The sequence below is a fragment of the Lygodium microphyllum genome, chromosome 23, assembly GCF_053477565.2.
Source record: "Lygodium microphyllum isolate KBCC chromosome 23, Lygodium_microphyllum_v1.1.10, whole genome shotgun sequence".
NCBI lineage: Eukaryota > Viridiplantae > Streptophyta > Polypodiopsida > Schizaeales > Lygodiaceae > Lygodium > Lygodium microphyllum.
In genome coordinates, this window is record NC_141157.1 from 7,084,029 (window position 1) to 7,106,791 (window position 22,763).

Below are 22,763 nucleotides of genomic sequence, written 5' to 3' on the forward strand. Positions count from 1 at the left end.
GGAAATCTTGGAGGGTTTCTTTTCTTTTGCGTAGACATAAGGCATTTTTCGATGAATGGAGGTTTATATTCTATGTAGGCAAAAGGAAAAAATCATTGTAAATAACTTTGTGAAATAATAAATAAATATGTTTTTCCAAAAGATTGTTTTCTTTTCTTTATGTTGTGCCGTAAAATTACGGAAAGGAACATGTGATAACGGGTTAATTAACGAAGCTACTTTTATATGCCAGAACTTAATGTGATAGGTTATTAGAAAACTAAAGAAAACTATTTGTGGGAAGCGGGTGGGCGAGATCTCTGACGGATTTTTTCTATGGATGGGTGGTCCCGGTAAGGTGGAAGCTTCTCTCAAGAGATTGAACGAAATGTTAATTAGGAAAAATTAGGTAGAGTCAAGTGTTGACTTACCTAGGGTTAGGTCTTTAAACCTTGATGATAAATTATCATAGGGGAAAGGTGCAGTGGTGGCTGTGCCAGAACTCCTTTAAGGTTTCTTGAGTCCTAACCAGTTACTAGAAAAAAGCGTTGCACTCCATGAACCAAGGGTAACTAGGATTGCTCCAGTTGGATGAGAAGCCCTTGTGGGACACCTTCGATGGAGCTAACTGATGTATCGATACCTCAGTTTGTCAAAGTAGGACCCTGAGCTTGTAGGTTGGTCCTCGTAGGGACGACCGATACCTTGCATTATGGGGTGGTTGGACTCTGGAAACCTAGACGATAAAACATTGTGCATTCTCGTGAGTGCTGAGTGAAGTTGTCTAGGATAGTTCCTCGATGAACCACTAAAACATGCTGCTAGGGAATTGTTAGGCAGGCACATGAAATAGCCTAATTGATATTGCCATCATGAGGACTAGATGCACAAGAATACTAAAAAAAGAAGTGAAAGGCATATGTTCACACAAGCCCAACAACATTCTCTTTCTCCACCATCCTCCATTGTCCAATGCTTGAAATGCACTAATAGTATTGGAGGAATTTGAGCCCTCCAATACTCTAATTGCAAGAAAAGGCAACTACATTGGACAAAGTCAGACATGGCCAAGGCAATTGCTACACATAACGAGGGTATGTCTATACGAGAGCGTTGTAGGCATTTTGGCATAAGTACTATAGCCCTAGCTACTTGGATAGATGGTAGGTCCAAAAAGAAGCATTGGGGCCCCCAAACCATTATTACAGCTGATGAGGAAGAACCCCTTCTCAATTGGGAATTCAAAATGCAAGACATTGGACAATTGGTCTCCTTGAGATGCTTAAGATTGAAGGTTATTGAATTGTGTCAAATGCATGAGACCCCTTTTGCTAATAGCATCCTTGGAAAGAGTTGGTGGGATGGATTTCAAAGGAGACATCCACCACTCACATTGCGAGTAAGTGAAAACCTAGACATAGCAAGGGCAATTAGTCTTCATCTAGCAGTGGTGAAAACATTCCATGACAATTTGCAAGTCACGTACAATCTCCATAATTACCCTCTAGAGAATATTTGGAATGTAGATGAGATGAGCATGCAAGGTTGCAAGGATAAAGATATGCCTGTACTATTTGGAAAGGGTTCAAAAGTTGTGTATGGCATAACACCAAACAATTGTGAATGGCTCATGATTCTTCATTGTCTCGATGCTACTGGAAAATCCCTTCTAGGTTATTATATTTTCAAAGGGAGGAAAGCCATGCAAAACTGAAAGGTGAGAAGGATCGAAGCTTGCTTGGAAGTGAGCTATGGCGGAGAGCAAGGGCAAGAAGAGGGAGACACAAATGGGAACTCCAACAGTCACAATGTGTGACGGGCCTTCCTTTATTCAAACTGTCACTAAAAGAATAAATAATAAAGTGACGGTGACGGGTGCCTGCCACATGCAGTGTGCAGTGGTGGGTACTGTCAGTGTAGTAATATGCGGGCGGCTAGGCACAGACGCCTTTATCCCCAATAACCTCCCACTTAAAGGCGAGTCTACCCCAATGAAGAGTGAAATGAAAAAAGAAAAGACAATACAATGTACACATGTACAACAAGATGAGGAAAAATGTCATCTCATCCAATGCCCATCAATCTCCTGAGGAAGGCAAAGCGCTCAGTAGTGAGGCTTATCGTGAGTAGATTTGCATGATTTTCGTCAGTGGAGATCTTGATAAGGTCAACAGACTTGTCCGCCATGACCCCACGTATGAAGTGATACCTCACGTCAATGTGTTTCGTCTTTGCATGGAAGATTGGATTCTTGGCTAGCTGAATAGCACTCATAGAATCCGAATACAGCATAGGTATAGTATCAATCCCAAGGTCATGAACCAAATGGCCCAACCATATGGCCTCCTTGCAAGCCTCAGTTGCTGCAACATACTCGGCCTCAGTGGTAGAGAGAGATGTACACTTCTAATCCCTGGACATCCATGAAACAACACCTCCAGCATAGGTAAAGACATAGCCAGAAGTGGGACTTCCTACTATTTGCATATCCTGCATAATCAGAGTCTGTGTAGCCCACAACTCCTGTATCTTGGCTGCCATAGCAAATACACATATCTGATGTGCCCTTTAAGTATCTCATGATAACCTTTACAACATATCAATGCTTTTTGCTAGGTGTAGCCATATAGCGTGCTACAACACCAACTGCAAAGGCAATATTTGGACGAGTGGCTATCATGGCATACATCAAACTGCCCCTACGGCTGATGCATAAGGGATCTTGGCCATCTCGGCCCTCTGCTCATCCGTTTGTGGACAATCGGCCTGTGAAACCTTCACATAAGAAGGTAATGGACAACCAATAGGCTTTATGTCCTATATACAAAAACGCTCAAGGACTTTATGAATGTACTCCCTCCGTGAGAGGTAGAGTAGTCCCTAATGGTTGACGCGCTTAATGCGCATATCAAGAATGTGAGAGGCCTGTCCTAAATCCTTCATCTCACAGCTCTTTTTCAGCTAAGATTTAAGAGCATCCAGCTCATCATGAGCTTTCCTTGCTATCAGCATATCATTCACATAAAGTACCAAAAAAAGCAAGGAGCCATCATGGGCTTTCTTCGTATAAAGACACAGATCCATAGCACTCCTACTATAGCCTTGTGACTGCATAAAGGCATCAAACTTATGATACCACTCCCCGGGTGTCTGCTTCAAGCCATAAAGACTTTTCTTCAACTTGCATACTAGGTGCTCCCTACCAGGTCTTGCAAGGCCCTTAGGTTGCTCCATGTATATCTCATCATGCAAATCCCCATGCAAGAATGCGCACTCCTGACATCAATCTAATACATGTCCAAGTCAAGCTACGAGACTAAGGCCAAAACCAAGCATAGGGTGGTCATCTTGACCACATGAGAAAACACTTCATCAAAGTCAATTCCATGCTCTTGTTTAAAACCCTTAGTGACAAGTCTTGCCTTATAAGCCGGCTTGGGGTTTCCAAGGGTACTTTTCAGCTTGTACACCAATTTGCATGGCAAAGCCTTCTTGCCCTGAGGCAATGCAACCAAATCCCAAGACATATACTTATGCAAGGAGTCTATCTCAGACTGTATAGCCCTCTCCCAGGAGTGACTGTCACTCCTATGCATAGCCTCATCATAGGTGAGAGGCTCTCCTGCATCTGTAACTAATACATAATGTATCAAGGGCTCAAATCTATCAGGTGGATGTCTATCTCTAGTAGAACATCTCACAACAGGCTCTACGGCTGATCCAACACCCTAACCATGTGTACCAATTGTTGCTGCAGGCTGTCCAACTGGCTGTGCAGGAGCATGTGGCTCCTCTTGGAATATAAACATGCGTATCTCTACCACCTTCTCAGGTTACCTATGCATCTTGTCTTCATGGAAGACTACATCATGGCTACGGATGACTTTCCATGCTTGCAGATCTCAGAGGTGGTAACCCATCTTGTATGCATCCCCATAGCCAAGGAAAATGCATTTGACACTCTTAGGATCCAACTTAGTATGCTTGTCTTTGGGCACATGGAAAAATGCCTCACATCCAAAGACACATAGATGTGCATAAGACGGAGGTTTCCTAGTCCATACCTCCTCTACAACTTGGAAATCCAAACCACTAGAAGATGATCTATGTATGACATGCACATAGCTGTTGTGGGAGCTTTCACTCAACCGCCAAGACCCACGAACCACTTATTGCTTCAAGTATTCCAAGCCGAGCACTAATGGCTAACTCACTCTCACATAGCCGACACGCCATCCATATCTACGGTGTAGTGAGCTTACCTCCATGCCGATCGAGTTACCTCCTCTCCCGTGCACTCCGGTAGCTCCACGATCCAAGTGCAAGCTTCAAGCAAGCTCCATCCTCAAGCTCCACGCTCCAAGCTCCATAGCCATGAGCAATAGAAGAGAAGAGAAGAGAAGAAGAGAGGGGAAGATGGAGAGCTTCTCCTCCTCGATCCCTCACCCTCACACACTCACTCCCTCACACTCTTACACTCCCTCTCTCAAGCACACGCTCAAGCAAGCAAGAAGAAGAAGAAGAAGAAGAAGAGGAGAGCCACTTTTGGCCACACACAAGAATGAGCTTCTCATTCACTTTTCAACTTTATATAAAAAACCCTAAATCCCTTTTGGGCGATCATCCCCTTATCCCCTTTTTTACATGGCCGGCCGTGGCCTAGGCCCCTTTTCCCATTGTCTTTCTATCTTCCTAGCTTCCTTTCCATCGCCCATCTAGATTTACAAATTGCACAGGTGAGAGCCCGTCGCTCCTTAAATAAAATCACAATGCGCTTGCGCTCTTTTACAAAAGTATTGACTTGTGCTTTTCCTTGTGCGCCTTTTCCTTTATTTAGGACTTTTCTGCGCTTCTCTTGTTTCTAGTTTTTTCTTAGCGCGCCTTCGTATTCCGTTTCACTTTGCCTTGGCCTTTGTCTTCTACTTTAGCTTTTTCACCTTATTCGTCTGACAGTTAACATTACCCCCCTCCTAGACGCGTGCTAGTCCCATGGCACTCACCGTTGTAGGTAGCAGGCTTTAGCATGCACCAAAGACGTGGGTAGCAAGGATGCCTGTGGTTGCCGTTGAGCAGTGTTGGTGGTGGTGTGGAGGAAGGTCCTTGGGGGCACGTTGGTAGCCTAGGTGGTTGGTGGAAGGGTTGTTGGAGTTGGCGGTAGGGCTGTTCTTTGTTGGGGATTGCACTGATGGCCAGCACAAGTGTTGGTTTGTTGGGGATTCTGCACATGACGATTCTTTGTGGGCTTGTAGGATGATAAAGGATAAGAATTCAGAGTTGGGTGTCAATAAAGAGTGAATGACACTTTCGTTGGAGTCTTTAATACCTGCAATTTGAAAACCTCTCATAAGTGGTCTCTCCCTAGGGGTAGTGCTAGTCTTCTTTATCGTGCACAAGACATAGTTCAATTAGTTTGGGAGACAGGTCGAACTCTAAGCAAGCTAAGAGTATTGTCCTGCACTCGAGGACCCAAACTGTGTATATACTTTGGTGCAGATATTATATGAGTGCTCGTGCATACTTAGATATTACGTAGTTAGAAGACCATGGGCTGGTTTCTCGTAACAATGTGTGGATGAAGCAAAGTTGTCCATGTTGAGAAGAAGTACATGTGAAGGTGTATGAGGCATCCTTTGCATTGTGACTGCACGGTGTAGCATAATTGAACACAGGGACACCGCACTTTTGGTAGCTGGGAGCTATTGGACTTGCTTGATGAGGATGGTGTACTTTTCATGGCAATTTATGCAGTGCATACCACAATTGATTGCAATGGTATTAAGGTAGAGTGCAAGAGGAAATCATGCGAATGGGTCAGGGTGACAGGTCTAACCATAGGCGAGACAAGCTCCCTAGGTATGTCCTGCCCTTGATGTGCCCTGAACAATTGTGGGTGATGCTAAAGGGCTAGGGGACTAGGGATGGAGCTAGCCGACCAAGGTCACTGGACGTACCTAATTTGAGGACCCTTAGGTGTTGTGCTGTAATCGTGGGTGCTTCATATCTTTTCATTCTTTTCTTTTCTTTTTTCCTTTTCTGTTTTCTTTTTTGTTTCTTTTTTTGTGCTTTTTTCTTTCTTTCTTTCTTTATTCTCTCTTTTTTTTTGTGGACTTGCTTGAGTACAACCATTGCAATATGTTGAGGCTATCACCCTTTCAGTGGGTTGGAAAATGTCAAGCTTCGAAGGCTCAGGAAATGGATATTACAGTGATGAGTGTGTCCTAGCCTCGTTGTTAGAGAAGTAGTTGTTGAGATGGGGAGATACACATGAGATATTGCAAACCTCTTTGCGACGACACGCAATGGTGGTACAATTGAGGTAACAACTACCGTGAGCCATATGTAGAGCTTGACCTAGAAAGAGAGCGTAGCCCATGACTATACTTTGGACCATGTGATATGGGTGGTCGGCAAGGGTGATTTTTGCTTCCAACAACGTGGCTTTGTTGCGGCTCTTTGTGGGGTTGGTGGTCTTGCGATGACTTGGGCATTGAACACTTTCGCACAACGACCTGCGTCATCCTGCATCCACTTGTTACTTCATGAGAGTACATGCACAGCATTTGCTGCAACTATAATAAACCAGTGCAACGCAAGGAGACATCGCTTATCTGAATTCTATGGTGTTGACTTAGATACTTATCACCTGCGCTTAATTAGCTTTTTCTTTTACTAAAGACGTGAAATATATTAAACGCAAATATGAAAAGTTTGTACAATTGGGAAACATATTAGCACTTAACAATTTAAAGACAAAAAGTCATGGCCAGGTAGCATTTGATAAGCCTTTTATACAACACGGGGCTACTCTATTTGTACGAGGTGGGGCAAGTCCGGGTGGTCAGGCGACTGAGATTCTGCTGGTATGGGGCTCCTCTGAGGTTGGACAGGGAAGATGTCGGCTGGGACCCGGATGGTGTAGTCCCTGGCCGCAACTGTTTCCAGAATGCTTTTAAACAATGCGTCAAATTCTTGCTTGTCCCGAGCTGCCCTCTCCTCTTTCGAGCACCTGGTGCCCAAGTGTCTGTTGGGGGCCCGCACGACCGGTGTTGCCACGCCCTGTGTGCTCCCTTGAGCTCTTGTCCTCTTGGCTTGGGGGGTTTTTGGCCTACGTCCTGGGTGATGTCATTAGGGCCTCGTTTCTTTGCATACCTTTTAAGGGTACATACGTAGCGTCCTGGCGGAGGAGCTTTTGCTGCATGCTCCCTTCGACGGCAGATAGCATCCTTGCAAGCCAGATGCATTGGGTGCTCCGTGTCGGCTATCGTAGGGGGGCTTGCAAAATGCGAACCAAGGATTAGGCCTTGAGGTAGGATAAAACTATTCGCATGGAAGGGATTATACAGTGGGTTATCAAGCGCATATGATGAGGAGGGGAGAGGTGAGGCATGCAGTGTTTGTTGTAGAGGGATGGCCCCCATGATGATGTTCATTTTGCCTCCAGCCATTAGCAGATCTTGGCTTATGCTAAGTTGCGCGGACTGGTTGTCATGGAGTGGAGCAGGGCTTATCCCTAGAAAGATAGACTAAAAAAGGGGAAAGGTGTATAGAAAGGGATGGTGTCTCATCTACACCATCAGAGATGTTGATCAGAGCTTTGTATGGCGATAATGAGGGTTGCATGCCCTCCTCCTGGAGGCGGGAATGGTCACACGACTTCTCAATGTGTGGTGAGAGGAGTACCTGAGGAGCTCAGCTTGTCAAACCCAACTCTTCTTTCTACGCTTGACTATCATTGCTTGTGTGTTGTGATCTTATCTATACATGGTCACAAAAGTCATTGTTTATTTATATACATATTTATGAATCCATGTCACTTCACGAGGATAAAAACCAATTGTAGAACTCGGGATTGTACTGGAGTGTGGCACATACATCCAGTACTTGTGGTAGCCTTCTTAATAACATCAGGTATTTTGCAACGTCAAGTATCATGGTACCTTGTCCGAGTCTACTTGCAACATGTAGCTTCTCCTCAGTGAGAACCTTATCAGCCAAAGAGTTATCTTGGCTAGTTTCAGCTAAGTCCGTACCCCGAATGGCAGTTAGCACTCGAAAGGAAGTTGGCACCACATAGGTTGGGTCTCTTTGGGACCGCCATTTGGCCAATCGCTCCTCCGAGACTGTCATAATCTGGGCTCCTAGCTCAGCCATTGCAACATGGTTTTCAACCCAACGTTTTTCAAATTGACTTCCACCCTCCAATTGTCGCTTTAGTTGCTCTATCCCTAAGAGATTTGGTTGGCAGAGCACATCATTGAATGTTACAATTAAGCGTAGTTCGTTGGCTTCCTCGTCAGAGATGAGTCACATGCTTTCATGCAGGAGCCTGTCATAGTGCTCGTTAAGATGTTCTTGCTCTTCCCAGGATAGGGGAAATGACAAGTATTCTTCAAGGTGCTCCTTAGGGAATGCGTCCATGTCTGCCAGGACATAGACACGCGTGAACACTTTGAGCTTAGCATCCAACTCAATTATGCATTCAGCGACACTTCTATGTTCAATGAGGGCTTGCTCGGTTGCTATCTCATGGAAGGTTTTAGGAGTTTCCCTAGGCTTTAGCATAGCTAGGGGCTCAGGCCTAGATGAGCAAGATTGGTCAATTCTAGGATCGCTTACGCTCTCGGGGTTTGTGCATTTTTCTTGAGGTTTTGCTGCTATTTTGTCATGGTTCTCCTCAAATGTGACTGGTATAGATTTTTCACCCTGTTGTGATTGCGTTGTATCCACTCTTGATTGGTCAATGTGAGTTCTATTGTCGGTAGATTGGGTGTTGCAAGCAACCGTTGATGGCAACAGCTGCTTTGATTTTTCAGGGCACACTGATGTGTCTGAGGTTTCACCACTATTAGGAGAGACATCAATGGGTCTCAATGCTCTTGGGATCCATGACCATCGGTAAATGTTGTTGTTTTCACTGTTTTCTCCTCTTTTTCTTGGTCAGTGAAGGTGCATAACTTAACGACTCACGACCCTGAACTAGGTCAGCCGCCGTTGATGTACTTGGTTGGGCCTTAGCTTTCCCCTTCTCTGGTGTGTCCTCATGGGACGTAGATGCACCCTGTTGAACAGCCTTTCTAGGTTGATTGGTCAGATGCGGCATTTCCTTGGCCACATCTTTGAGAGGTTTCTCCTCAAGACTAGGCTTTAGGTGATTTGGAAGTGCTGGAGTTGTCAAGGATACTGGTTGCGGCATCTCCTCCCCAGGTGAACTACTAAGGACACGTTCTGCAAGGGGCGTTGTCACGGCTAAGGGCTGTGACTGCTATGATCCCTGATTGGAAGTAGTAGCGGCTACTCAAGTGGGCTGGCTACTCTTGGTGGATTGCGGTGTTGTCCCTAGGGTGATCGGAAGTGGTCGTGTCTTTTGTTTCCCTTTGAGCATTCACCTGTGTAGATCGAGCATGAGTTGAGCTAGTCACATTAGGTTGCACATGCATATCCTTGGGCCGAGAGCTACGGATGGTGTCCTGTCCCACCTCTTGGAAATTTGGAAGCTTAGATAGAGATAGAGATTGGGATTGAGCAGCCACCCTTGATGACTGTTGTTGTGCTTCCTGTGTCTGTTTGGAAAAAGAGGGTGTAGGAGATGCAGGACTCTTAGGTGGACTTGGCACTGGCTGAATGATTTGCTTGAGGTTATTAGACGATTGTGCCATTTTCTTTGTTGAGCAATCAGCTTTCTCACGAGCAGCATTGTGCCTCTGGTGCTCATTATCCTCTTGGGAAGTCGAAAGCTCCTTGAGCACTAGTGGTCTTTGTGCATGCTCAATGGTTACATATGACATCTGCTTATTAAGCATATTCGGCTGAGGCTCTTTCTTTCGAACACTCATGTTTGGTTTCTTGCCTCGAGACCTGGAGTTTCTCTTAGATTTCCTCCTATGCTTCGTTGCTTTTGATGCAATCTGGCCTTTAGTTGAGAGGTGGTTTAGCAGGGGGTTTTGGTACCCAAATCCATCGGTTACCACCATAATATCCTTGAGCATGTAGCAACGCTTTGGATATCCATCTTGGCGTTGTATTGGCTCTCCATCGATGCCTTCGTCTATAAGGCTTGGGCTTCTTTTGGAGTCTTCTACAGTATTTATAAGTCCAAAGCCCATCCTTGGCTTTTGCTCCTGACCTTCTTGTTTCAGGCATGGCCTCACTCACTGGTTCTCGTTGTTCGACCTGTGCTTCTATCAACTCTTCCAACAAGTCCTTGCTCTCGTTAGCAGGTTTGACTGTTATGTCAATGCCTTCCTTGCCTTTCCCTCGAGATTCCATGAGGTCACCCTTGCTAAATGTTGTGACTATCCTCGCTCCCGGTAGTGTCAGATGTATCCTCTGCACTACATAGTCGACCTCACACTTGGTCGCCCTTTTGAAGGGTCTTTCTAGGAGGGTTTCCTTCCCGTAATTAGCACTATTTGGAGGAACATGAAATAGGATAGGCAAGCTTTCAGTTTCAATTGTCGCAAGGATTTTGCACTTCCCTATGAGTGCTTGTGGGGTCCCCCGTAAGGGGTAAGAGTTGCATTAGTCGGTGTGAGCTATGGTTGGCCTAGTAGGGTCCATGATTCATAGGTCAAGATATTAAAATCTGCTCCTTCATCAATCAGAGCATCGATAGTATGCTCTCTTTTCGTGGTGAGTTTGACCCTAAGATAAGCAGGTGGTACTATGTCTTCATCTTCCGAGTCTTGGCTTGTAAAGTTAAGCCTTCTGACAAATGCCCTTGAGTCCCCAACTGCATGGCCAGATGTGGATTCTCCATTGATGTCTTGGATCGTCAGTGCAATGCTATTCAAAGAGTATCTATCATCAGGACTATCATATCGAGTCATTCTTGTTGTTGTAGCTTGATGTTGTTGCTTTCCGCTTTGACTAGATGCAGTCCGGATGCAACACGTATGTGTTTTTGCAGTGTGGCCTTTTTGCCCTTGTTGGCTAGATTGGCCCATTGAGGTTCTAGGGTCTTTGTTTCTCTTTGTTTGGGTATGGGCATTTGGTTGCTCTTTTGCAAGTGAGAATCCATGCTCATGTAGAGCCATTACTACACTAGGGTCCAATTTGGGGAACCTATCACGATGTGCGTTTTCTCTCCAACCTACTTGGGGGAGGTGCAGAGCGGGCAGAGCCCCCTCTACAGGGGTTCGGGGGGGGGGGGGGGGGGGGGGGGGCAGTCCCCCCGGCCCACATGGCCATTACGGTAAACACCATGCGCAATTCAGAGGACCGTTTATAGCCAAAATTTGAACTACTTGCTCTAAGTTTCAGCCCAGTGTGATCGATCTATGATATGGTTTCGGCTCTATATGGTCTCTTGGTCAGTTTCAGGGTCTACAGGTTAAAATTTGAAAAAAAATCTAAATTCAGTCCAACAAGTCTGAATTGCAGGGACTGAGTGTCCGATTCGGACCATTTGAGGGCTGAGTAGAAAGGGCCGAATGTAATTGGTTTGAATGTCAAATTTGGCCAGTCCGAGTCTGGTTGTTCACGGGCCAAGTGGGCCGAGGCCGAATTTCGAAGTTGGTGTGAATGATCAATTCGGACAGGCCGAACGGTGGGTGTCCAAGTTGAGTGGGCCAAGTCAAGTGGTCCAAGTGGTAGTGGGCCGAGGGTCGAATGGCCGAGCGGTTCGAGGGCGGATTCTAGGACTCGGCCGAGAATTTCCGTCACTTAGACATGCCGAGCGCGTCACGTTTTTTCACTGGACTTCACGAAATTCGCTACACCGAGCGTTGGAGGCCTGCCCCCTGGTCGAGCAGCTCCAAATCCAACCTACTAATGTAGGGGAAGGTGTAGAATTACCTGGGCTGGGCAAATAACTCCTAGATGGCCAGATCAAAGTGGATCTACGCAACGAAGCTTTCTCCCTCTCTCCTGCTCTCATGAAATCTTGCAATGCATAATGTGGCCTTTCTTGCCACTTCTGGCCCCTTATCACCTTGCCCAAGCAAGTATTCACCTTAATCTTACCTCCCTTACTAACATTTAACCTAAAATTTCATTTTTAGTCATTCTTTTCCTTGTTTCAGCCTGTTATACAGCAATAGAAAACCCTACTATTTGCTTTAATGTTTTGCTCCTATCCTTCCTAAATGCAAGAAAAAATCATAAGGAAATACCTACACTACTCCATCATACTTTCCCAAGTCCAAAACAACAAAAACCTACTGTGCTAAGGAGATCGAATACCTCTTCAAACTCCCTCGCTTCCTATCTATCTACCTCAAGCACCGGTTCGGGGAAAACCCTACTCCAATGCTCGATTCGAAGCACGCAAGTGCTCAAGGCTTGAATCCGTTGGTCCCGGCAACGGAACCAAAATGTGGGAGCTTTCGCTTAATCGCCAAGACCCACGGACCACTTATTGCTTCAAGTGTTCCAAGCCGAGCACTAATGGCTACCTCTCACATAGCCGGCGCGCCATCCATATCTACGGGTGTAGTGAGCTTACCTCCATGCCGATCGAGTTGCCTCCTCTCCCGCACACTCCGGTAGCTCCACGATCTAAGTGCAAGCTTCAAGCAAGCTCAGTCCTCAAGCTCCACGCTCCAAGCTCCATAGCCACGAGCAAGAGAAGAGAAGAGAAGAGAAGAAAAGAAGAGAGGGGAAGATGGAGAGCTTCTCCTCCCCGTTCCCTCACCCTCACACTCTCACACTCCCTCTCTCAAGCACAAGCTCAAGCAAGCAAGCAAGCAAGAAGAAGAAGAAGAAGAAGAAGAAGAAGAAGAGGAGAGCCGCTTTTGGCCACACACAAGAATGAGCTTCTCATTCACTTTTCAACTTTATATACAAAACCCTAAATCCCTTTTGGGCGGTCATTCCCTTATCTCCTTTTTTACATGGCTGGCCGTGGCGTAGGCCCTTTTTCCCATTGTCATTCTATCTTCCTAGCTTCCTTTCCACTGCCCATCTAGATTTACAAATTGCACGGGTCAGAGCTCGGTGCTCCTTAAATTAAATCACGATGCGCTTGTGCTCTTTTACAAAAGTACTGACTTGCACTTTTCCTTGTGCACCTTTTCCCTTATTTAGGACATTTCTGCGCTTCTCGTGTTTCTAGATTTTTCTTGACGCGCCTTCATCTTCCGTTTCACTTTGCCTTGGCCTTTGTCTTCTGCTTTAGCTTTTCCAGATTTTCCACCTTATTCGTCTGACGGTTAACAACTGTACTGACTGCCTTAGCCCAAAAGCTCTGTGGTAAGCCTGCATAGCTAAGCATACTGTGTACATGCTCCTGGATGGTTCTATTCATCCGCTCAGCCAAACCATTTTGGGGTGGGGTATAGGGGGCGGCCAACTGACATTTAACACCCCTCTCATCACATAGTTGCTCAAAAGTACGTGACACATATTCTCTCCCATTGTTAGTCCTAAGGCATTTTAGCCTATGCCCAGTCTAGTTTTCAACAAATGCAAGCCATCTCTGAAATACAGCCAAGAAGTCGAACTTAAGTTTAATGAGGTAAGCCCAGACTTTACGCGAAAAATTGTCAATGAACATCACAAAATACTTGGTACCACCCATAGATTGACAGGGCATGGGCCCACAGACATCCGAATGTACCAATGCTAGGGGCTCACTCATGCATGTCCTACCAGACTTCTTTTGCGTATTCCTAGTCTGTTTGCCATAAAGACAATGTTCACATGAATCAAAACATGCGTAGTCAAGGGGCAGTAAGTACTGCAAACCAAAAAGCATTTTCATTCCCTTCAAGGACATATGGCCCAAATGGGCATGCCAAAGAGATACATGTGGGATGGAACCCACTGACGAAACATGGTCAACAAAGGACCCATCAACTACAACAATATAGAGGCTCCCAGCTTTAGCACCTCTAGCAAGCACAAGTCTGCCCACAGATGATCTTCCAGGTAGAATCCCCAAATGAAACATGAAACCCAACATCATCAAGCTGCCCTATAGACATAAGACTGCGTGTAAGCGCAGGTATATGATGTACATCCTGTAACAGAAAAGTACTACCAGTAGAGAATTGCAGCCGTACATCCCCAATGCCAACAATAGCAAGTGACCTGTCATCACCCAAGCGAACTGAATAAGAGATAGTGCGGTAGGAGTGGAACCACTCACATCATGGTATAACATGAAATGAAGCACCAGAATCCAAAAGCCAGCACTGTGCATACATAGAGTGAACATCGGTCAATGACGTAGCATCACAAGAACTAGCTGCAAGTATGTACTCCCCATCTGAGTCAACAGTCTGCATGACATTTATCTCCTCGATTTTCACATTGGATTTCACAGGCATAATGCTGCGACGATCAGAGGACTTTTCCTGTACTTTGTCTTTCCCCTTCTCATTGCGCAACTCATGACACTGTGGGCATATATGACCCTTCTTATTGCAATGATGACATGTCACATTAGCATTTCTCCCATGAGACTTGTTTCGTGACTTACCATGCGACTTAGACCTAGACTTCTGCGAGTCTCTCTACCACGGCCATTCCCATGGTCATTCTTGCCATTACCATTTGTGCCTCTAACAATCAAAGCATGTGACACACGAGAGGCATCCAAGTTCTTATGCTTGATCTCTTCCTACAGAAGAGCACTCTCTACATCACGCAAGTTCAAAATAGTAGCAGGAGCACATAAGGTAGTGCGGAATACATCCCATGACTCACTTAGAGTCCTAAGCAAAAACAATGGAGTAACCTCATCATTAAAGATAATACCCTGCAAAGTCAGGTTCATGAGAATAGCATGGAATCGGCTCAAATGAGCAGACATTGTCATATCCTTCTTCACGCGTAGGTCCATAAGTTGCTTCAGCCAATACATCTGACTTGCTGGACTTTTCTTTTCATAGAGGTTCTTAATTTTATCCCAAAGTTGCGAAGCACTTTGTGCTTCCTCAACCACATTGTAATGCACTTGCTCAATGAGAGACAAGATGAGGGTGGACCTGCATAACTCATCAAGCTCATCCCATTCGTCATCAATCATAGTTTCAAGCTACTTGCCATGCATCCTTAGTGGCTTTATCTGTAATTTTTGCACCAATACCTACCAAACTTGGCTCTTTCTATAGGCATAATTTGTACCATTAAGCTTAGTGAGATAGCACTGTCAGTGGAAGAAGAACCCATAATGCAGTCCAAAACAATGCAAACAGTTCAAAACTACTTGCTACCCAAAATACCACCAAAACCAAGGCAAAATGACCACGAACTGATAGCTAATGATGTTGCCCACCAAGTACCATCAAAAGTACATAAAATCAAGATGATTCAGCATGAAAAATTCCACACTAGTCTATACATAATTGCTTGCTGTAATAAATTATAGCTAGGTACAATGAGAGCAAACTGTAGGCAAAATCAATGCACCAAGTCAACCACTGACTGTCAAAGCATAACCAACATCAAGCGGACATAAATCAATAGTCATATGGACATCGAGCAAACACCCAAGCATGTCAAATGAATTCATTGAGTAAGCCGGCACACCCTCTGTGTAATAGGGCAAAGTGTACACAACATTGGCAAGACGACCTAACACAAAGAGGTGTATGCTCAGGGAGTGCGAAGCCCAAATCAGCCTAAGTACATGTATGCGGACCACGACATATCAACCATGCAACATCCAAGTGAAGAAGATCCTAGTCTCAGAAGACTTAAAGCTCAATAGCAACCACTTGCTCAATGTTTGTCAAGTATACAAACATGCTCCCACTAGCACAAAAGCCGTATGGATCAAGCCAAGAAGCTCAAGAAAGGCATATAAGAGCACTAGTGACGAAAGCTCCAAGACCAGACATCATGAGCATATAAGCTCTGTAGCCTCCAAGTATAGCATCCATAGACATCAACTATATCCCAAATACAACTCTGGCCAAGAAATATCCCAAGTAAGTTCCAAGAAGCTAGATGCAAGCCAAGACAAGGCACTAGTAGCAATCGGCTCCAAACAATGTAACTAGCATGTAGTAGTGGCATAGGCCAAGCATGTCAAGCTGGTCAGACATAGGTAACATATGTGCCACATGTACATCCAAGATGGAGCATCAAATTCATTCCAAAGCCGAGCTCAAGCTCAAATAAAGATCCGGAACCAAAGACAAGCTCGATGTCATACCCTGAAGGTCAATACTTCATCGCATATCCCAAAGACATAGCCTGAAACCGATAGGCATAACCAAACATGAGGTAATAGGCTTCAGCCCACTGTTGTATATCAATGATTTACTGTTCAAAATTGAGTACTTTTGGCAAGAAAATCATTTCAAAATGATGGCATAACATGTGCCTTGCATCCCCCAAACAATCGGGCATTAATAGGTACCAAATCGGTTAAGTAGAAGTGCCCAAACAAGCATAGCATTAGATGCCGATGTTACTTCTACATAACATGACTATGGAACTACTGTAAACAGTCCTAGGAATGTATAGATTAGACCCAAATATGATGCCAATTATCAAGGAGGCTTCAACACATGTTAGAGATCATTGCCAAGTGCATTGCCAAGCCCGAAGAAGCATGACATAGCCATCATTGAGGAGTAGGTGAGCTGCTATAGTATGCTATCCAGATCAGCCAAAAATGGCACAAATTTGCTAATCTCTACTTCTGCTACTGCGCATCCACATGGCCTCAATGGTAGTGGTTAGAGGCTCTGGGGGGGTGCCCACGGAGACACACAACAAGCCTCAAGTGCCCAATTGCAAGAGGGAGCAAGATACAAGCTCCAAGGGTTTGAGCTATGGCTGCCCTGATTGACTACAACCTGAGAACTGAATAAAAGCATGGAAAGAACACTTCAATAACTTTGTAGCAATGCCTTGAGGGTGCATCAATAGACCGGGAAGGTGCTCGAGAAGTTGAGAAGTGATGGGAGCTCGGGAAGGTCGACTATGTCTGCCGGGAAGGAGACCCAATGCTGTAGGTATTTGAATGGAAGCTAAGGATGCCATGAACCAAGCTCAAGAAGTTGGGAAGCCTTGCTCTGATACCGGTTGAAAGGTGAGAAGAATCGAAGCTTGCTTGGAAGTGAGCTATGATGGAAAGCAAGAGCAAGAAGAGAGAGAGACACAAATGGGAACTCCAACAGTTAGAATGTGTGATCGGGCCTTCCTTTATTCAAATTGTCATTGAAAGAATAAAGAATAAAGTGACGGTGACAGGTGCCCGCCACTTATAGTGTGCAGTGGTGGGTATTGTCAATGTAGTAATACACGGGCGGCCAAGCAGAGGTGCCTTTACCCCCAACAAAAACTACTTGATGGAATGGGAAGATGGGATTGTTATGTCAATACAAAATAAAGCATGGATGACTGGGTAGCTATTTGAGGCTTGGCTAGAACATTTTAGAACTGCAGTGCCCAATCCTCCATCCCCCCTCAAACCACCACTTGCTAGTTGTTGATGGCAATGGAGGTCACATATGCCTTGAGGTGGTGCAAAAAGCTCACAAGTGGGGCATAGACATTGTCTCACTACTACATACATCTCACAAGCTCCAACCATTAGATGTGTCAAATTTTAAGCCCTTCAAGGCCAATTTTTGCAAGGAGAGGAACCTTTGGCATGCCCGCAGCTTCTCCACACATGCAAGTAAGGGTGAACTAGTTGGCATTGCATCTAGGGCTCTAACTCTTGCTTGCACAGAAAGCAATATTCAAGAAGGCTTTAGGGCAACAAGAATTTGGCCATTGAACCATGGCATTCTCAACCACAACAATTTTCCATGCTCCAATATGGATGTACATGTGCAAATTGAAGACCTCAACCATGATGTTGATGGTGGCATGGATGTCCAAGACTATAGCCATGTTTTTAAGACAATTTATGGAGAGTATTGAATATGGGCTGAACTCCCAAGAAATGGATGATTGTACCCATGTTCCTGTAACATCTCTCATGGAGGAGTTGGAAGGACATGTTGCTACTACTTTTAGCCACTTGTTTGACACGTGCATGTCACCAAATGCTCCGTCCAATACTATTGATTAGCAATATTGCAATGTTTTGGAATTGTTGGAAATACCTTAAGAAAATGTGGCTATCACCCATGTGCATGGGGGGGGGGGGGGGGGGGGGCTTTTGTGGACTATTACAACTCCTTGATCCTTACCTCAACCCAATTCATTGAAAGTCTTCAAGCCGGGAATACAAAGTTCAAGGCTGAGATTGAGAAGCAAAAGGAGGCAAATCAAAGATTGTGAGACCGAAAGAGACGAGAGAACAAAGCTCTTGCTGAAACTCACAAGCAATAAAAGGAAGAAGATAAAGTTGCCAAAGAGTCTAGGAAGAGGTGGGAAACACAACAACTTCAATTTGAGAGAGAGCTTCATGCAATGTTGTGGGAGGGTGCACCATTGACAAGCAACTTACCTGCCTTGTATGTGCCTACAATGCAAGAGAGGCTAAAGCACGCACAAAGGTTGCAGAGCATTAGAGACAAGTGAAAAATAGATGCCATTAGATAAGGATCCTCATTTTAGTGTCCTACTTTGGTAAAGTAGAAGCCAAGTAATCCTATCTAAGTCTACCGTTATTTGCTCCAACTATGTCCAAGCTACCTACGTCTTAGAGCATTTTGTAGCTACATCTTAGAGCATTTTGTAGCTATGTCTTAGAGAATTTTGTAGTAGTTGTAGGCCTCATTAAGCTATCCATCTTGCTAGCTAATAGTAGTAGCTACAACAACCTTTTGTCACAATGATGTAAAAACTGGCAATTAACTTGTACTTGGATCAACTGTAGCTTAACGTACACTTGAAGTTTTATTTTCTTTCTCTATTTCCTACCTTAATCATTGTCTGGAATGATGCAAATATATTGTGAGAGTTAACCATGAGAGAGAGAGAGAGAGAGAGAGAGAGAGAGAGAGAGAGAGAGAGAGAGAGAGAGAGAGAGAGAGAGAGAGAGAGAGAGAGAGAGAGAGAGAGAGAGAGAGAGAGAGAGAGAGAGAGAGAGTGAGAGAGAGAGAGAGAGAGAGAGCTCATCAATGGCCAGAACATGTTGCTTGGCTGCAATCATACTACCACCCTTCTCCAAGGTCCAAACTTTTTATGTTAAACATGGTCTACAATGATGCAAAAGACATTGTAGCATAATGCCACATGAACAAACTAGAAACAAGAGTTGTGTACTGTGAGAGAGAGAGAAAGCTCATCAATGGATACATGATGTTGGTTGGCTGTAATCATGCTAATACCTTGCTCCCAAGACCAAACTTCCTCCCAAGGACCATATATTCTTTCAAAGAAGAGGATGCATGTGCAAGAGCTAGGCATAAAATGTTTCATCTACTAACAAAGACCTAAAGATTGATTTTTGTACAAGCCATAATCCAAGCAACAAAATACAAGATTGGTCACTTTGTGAACAAACCACATTATACATACACATTTAGGTGGATGAGCCTTTGTGTAACAAAAGAATTACTAGTTTACCACCACCAATCTGTTACCATTAGAAACTGTGTTGTGTGCAAGTGCCATAGATATTTTCATTGAACTGCATGACATTTGCTAATTCAATATGCAAATCCTACACCTATTAATTGCTTGGAAGAGAAAGCAGGTCTACAATTAGGTCTTCCTTTAGGTTTCTTCTTGCAAGCTTTACCTTTGCTTGCAATTCGAGTTAGCTTGCTTGTGGCCACCCACGAGAGGGTGACTCTCTCATTGTTCCATCCTTCAACCTGCATAGGTGCATGTGCAGAAAACAATATAGTCAGATTGCCAATATTCCATAGTGCACAAGACTATCGTACAATATGGATCTCTTAGCATTCAAATACATGGATGAAGCTACATAAGATAATTCTCTACAACGAAGATCCAATAGTCTAGTAGCAAGGTCAAATGCACATTAATTGTAGACCCTACTATTTCACCATCACTAGAAAGGAGATAAAGACTCGGTTCTTGTCCCATGTTCTGGGCCCTTTGTAGGCTTTGAATAGACATTTGAAAAGCCTTTTGAGTCAATGGATCTGGAGTTTCATCAGAAGCTTTTATCTGGGGTGCACCCTGATAAGAGAACAGGTAATTGGAAAAAGCATTGTGGCTTTGGAAATTAGGGTTTGGATCATTGCTCTGTTTTTCAATAGGGAAAATTGGATCTTGTGATTTCTTTTTGTTGTACTCCAATATGGATTACTTGAGGCAATTGACATCACTAGGATATTTGACTTGAGAGAAAAAGAAGACTTATGTTGCTTGTATACATGGGCATTAGTCTTTATATTTGTTTTCCATGCTCTAACAGGCGAGCTTTTGATACATTGTGATGCCATCCAAGCAAAGTGCAGGCTCATTTAATGGGCAAGATATTGCCTCATATGCTTCTTCCCTTGACCATTCTGTGTCTTTAATTGTTGATCAAGTCTTTTTGACAAGGCGGCACCAATGTTCAATGTAGGAGGACTTGGAGAAAGGTGTGCAAGAAGACGAGGGCGAGAGAGGGTTGGGGACTTGAAACAACAAAATGATGAACATGACTCATCATCAGATGCACATCAAGAGGAGGACATGAAATGCCGTGTGTGTCAACTTGTCTATAATAGTGAGCATGGTAGTCGGGAAACAATGCAACTCGATTACAACTACAAGGAGGACCTCTGGCAATGGCTCATCCAAATCGTAGGTACATTTCTATACTTAGGACTACCAATATTGATGCACATTTTGTCTCTTAGAATATGCAGTCTTAATCTAATGGAAACTTGCTTTAGCAAATTTCTATGCTTATACCCATTTTGCATTGGGCACGTAGAACTAATATGGTTGTAGCAAAATAGTCACGGTAATTTGAAAAAATTGGGTTAAAGAGGGATTTAGTATATGTTTAGTAGCTTGTTGTTTCTCCTTGTGCATGCAAATGCCAATACACTAGCATCTTGACACCGATTTTACATCAGTGTCCATGTTGCTTTCCTCCTCAATGAACTTCCCCTAGTAGTTGAATTATCACTATTTAGTAGCGAGCTTTACCTTTGCTAGCAATTTGAGTTAGCCTGCTTGTGGACACCTGTGAGAGGGTGATTCTTTCATCGTTCCATCCTTCAACCTGCATAGGTGCATGCACAGAAAACAATACAATCAGACCACCAATATTCCATAGTGCATAGGACCACCCTATAGGGATGAGCAAAATATATGGAGCTTTTAGTGTTCAAATACATGGATGAAGCTACAGAAGATAAGTCTCTATAGTAATGAAGATCCAATAGTCTATTAGCAAGGTCAAATGCACATTAATCGTGGCCGCTACTGTTTCATCATCACTAGAAAAGAGATGTGTAGGCGGCATATAGATATCGACATGCATCTATTGTGACCAACATGCAAACTTTTGGGCATCTCTTACCTTGGAGATTGCCAAGACTTTCTATAACAACAAAGTTGTCCTATCTAGAGGAGCCTCACCTGAACAATGTATTGTATTGCCTTGGTAGAAGTCATCATAGCCATCCCTAGCTTGTAGGATCACTTGACAAATGCATGGGTGTCCTCACCATTCTCTACAAGGCAATCGTGCACAAAAAATCCCTCGTTGCATCCTCAATTTGAATGATATAATTATGAAGAATTGTATGACATTGAAACTCACCTATCGATTGATGACTATTGTGAAATGGGGAATATCCTCTCGAAACAAAATCATCCCTGTTGATCCATCACATTGCCTCAGTAGTAGCTGTTGCGGACACCAAAATACCATTTCCTGCAAATAGCGTTGTGAGGGCACCAATAAGGCAATAGCAGTGAAGAAGGCAAGAAGAATTTGATCAAATAGCTTCCATTGTCTTGACATTCCTAGGCTGATGAGCTACGTCATCCCCCCTAGCTATTGCCTTGTTGGTCTCAAACTTCTATTTGAATCTGTAATACAAAATCAGATAGATGAGATGTCTTTGGCCCAAGTTATAAGTAGGACAATGATATTCTCATTTGGCTATCCTTTTAGTAAGCCAACATGCCAAAGCTATGGCTACCTCTAACTTGAAGACGAGCGGATTTGGGCAGATTTGTGGAGGTTGGGAAGACAATTTAACTTGTCTAGAAATGTGAAGAGGCAGCTGAAGCTGAATGGTTTGAACTTGAATCTATGCCTAACCACAGGCAGTGAAGTGGTATGCTCATCTTTGTTGAAAATGGATCTCTTGGGGCTATGAGGGCCATGTTATGAGACCATGCCATGTTGGCGGACCAAAAACAGGGTTGATAGGTATAAGCAAATTAAAGAAAGTTATTTTGCTCTTTTTCCCAATCGAGGGCGGCTTGTTGGCCTGAAATCTGTGTGAGCTGAAGATGAATTGTACGCAACATGCACGTCGCAATATACCTTGCCTTTTTATAAACGTATGCCACAATATCGGTAGCAATAGCAAAACATTAGAGGCCTTCATTTTGGCAACGAATCAATTACTGATAGCACATGCTAGTGCCTGGCAACCATGGTAGAGTTGAAGGATGCTTGGTTTCTCATGGCTTCACTTGCAAAACAGTGAAGGATGAGAAGTAGAAGGAAGGATGCGATGGTAGATGTGATCACACAAATCAGTACAGACCTATAGATGCATGCCTACATGCAATTGACTCGAAGTGGCACTATCACTCAGGGTTTGAGAAATAATTTTTTAGGAAGAGGAAGTAAATCCTTTTCATTATCATCTGAGAAGGAAGTAACCCCATTTTATACATATATTTAATAAATATAACTATATTTTGAGAAAATTGAAGAGAATTTATTTACTTCTTCCAAAGAATTGAGAAGGATTTTTGTCAAGGTGAACAAGTTCAAGTTTGAA

The 22,763-nt window shown here is 44.0% G+C and overlaps 1 pseudogene; it reads left to right on the forward strand.

Moving 5' to 3' along the window:
- The first annotated feature begins 1,540 nt into the window (after nt 1-1,540).
- Nucleotides 1,541-17,802, forward strand: LOC148015842 (MFS-type transporter clz9-like; annotated as a pseudogene).
- Nucleotides 17,803-22,763: the final 4,961 nt, after the last annotated feature.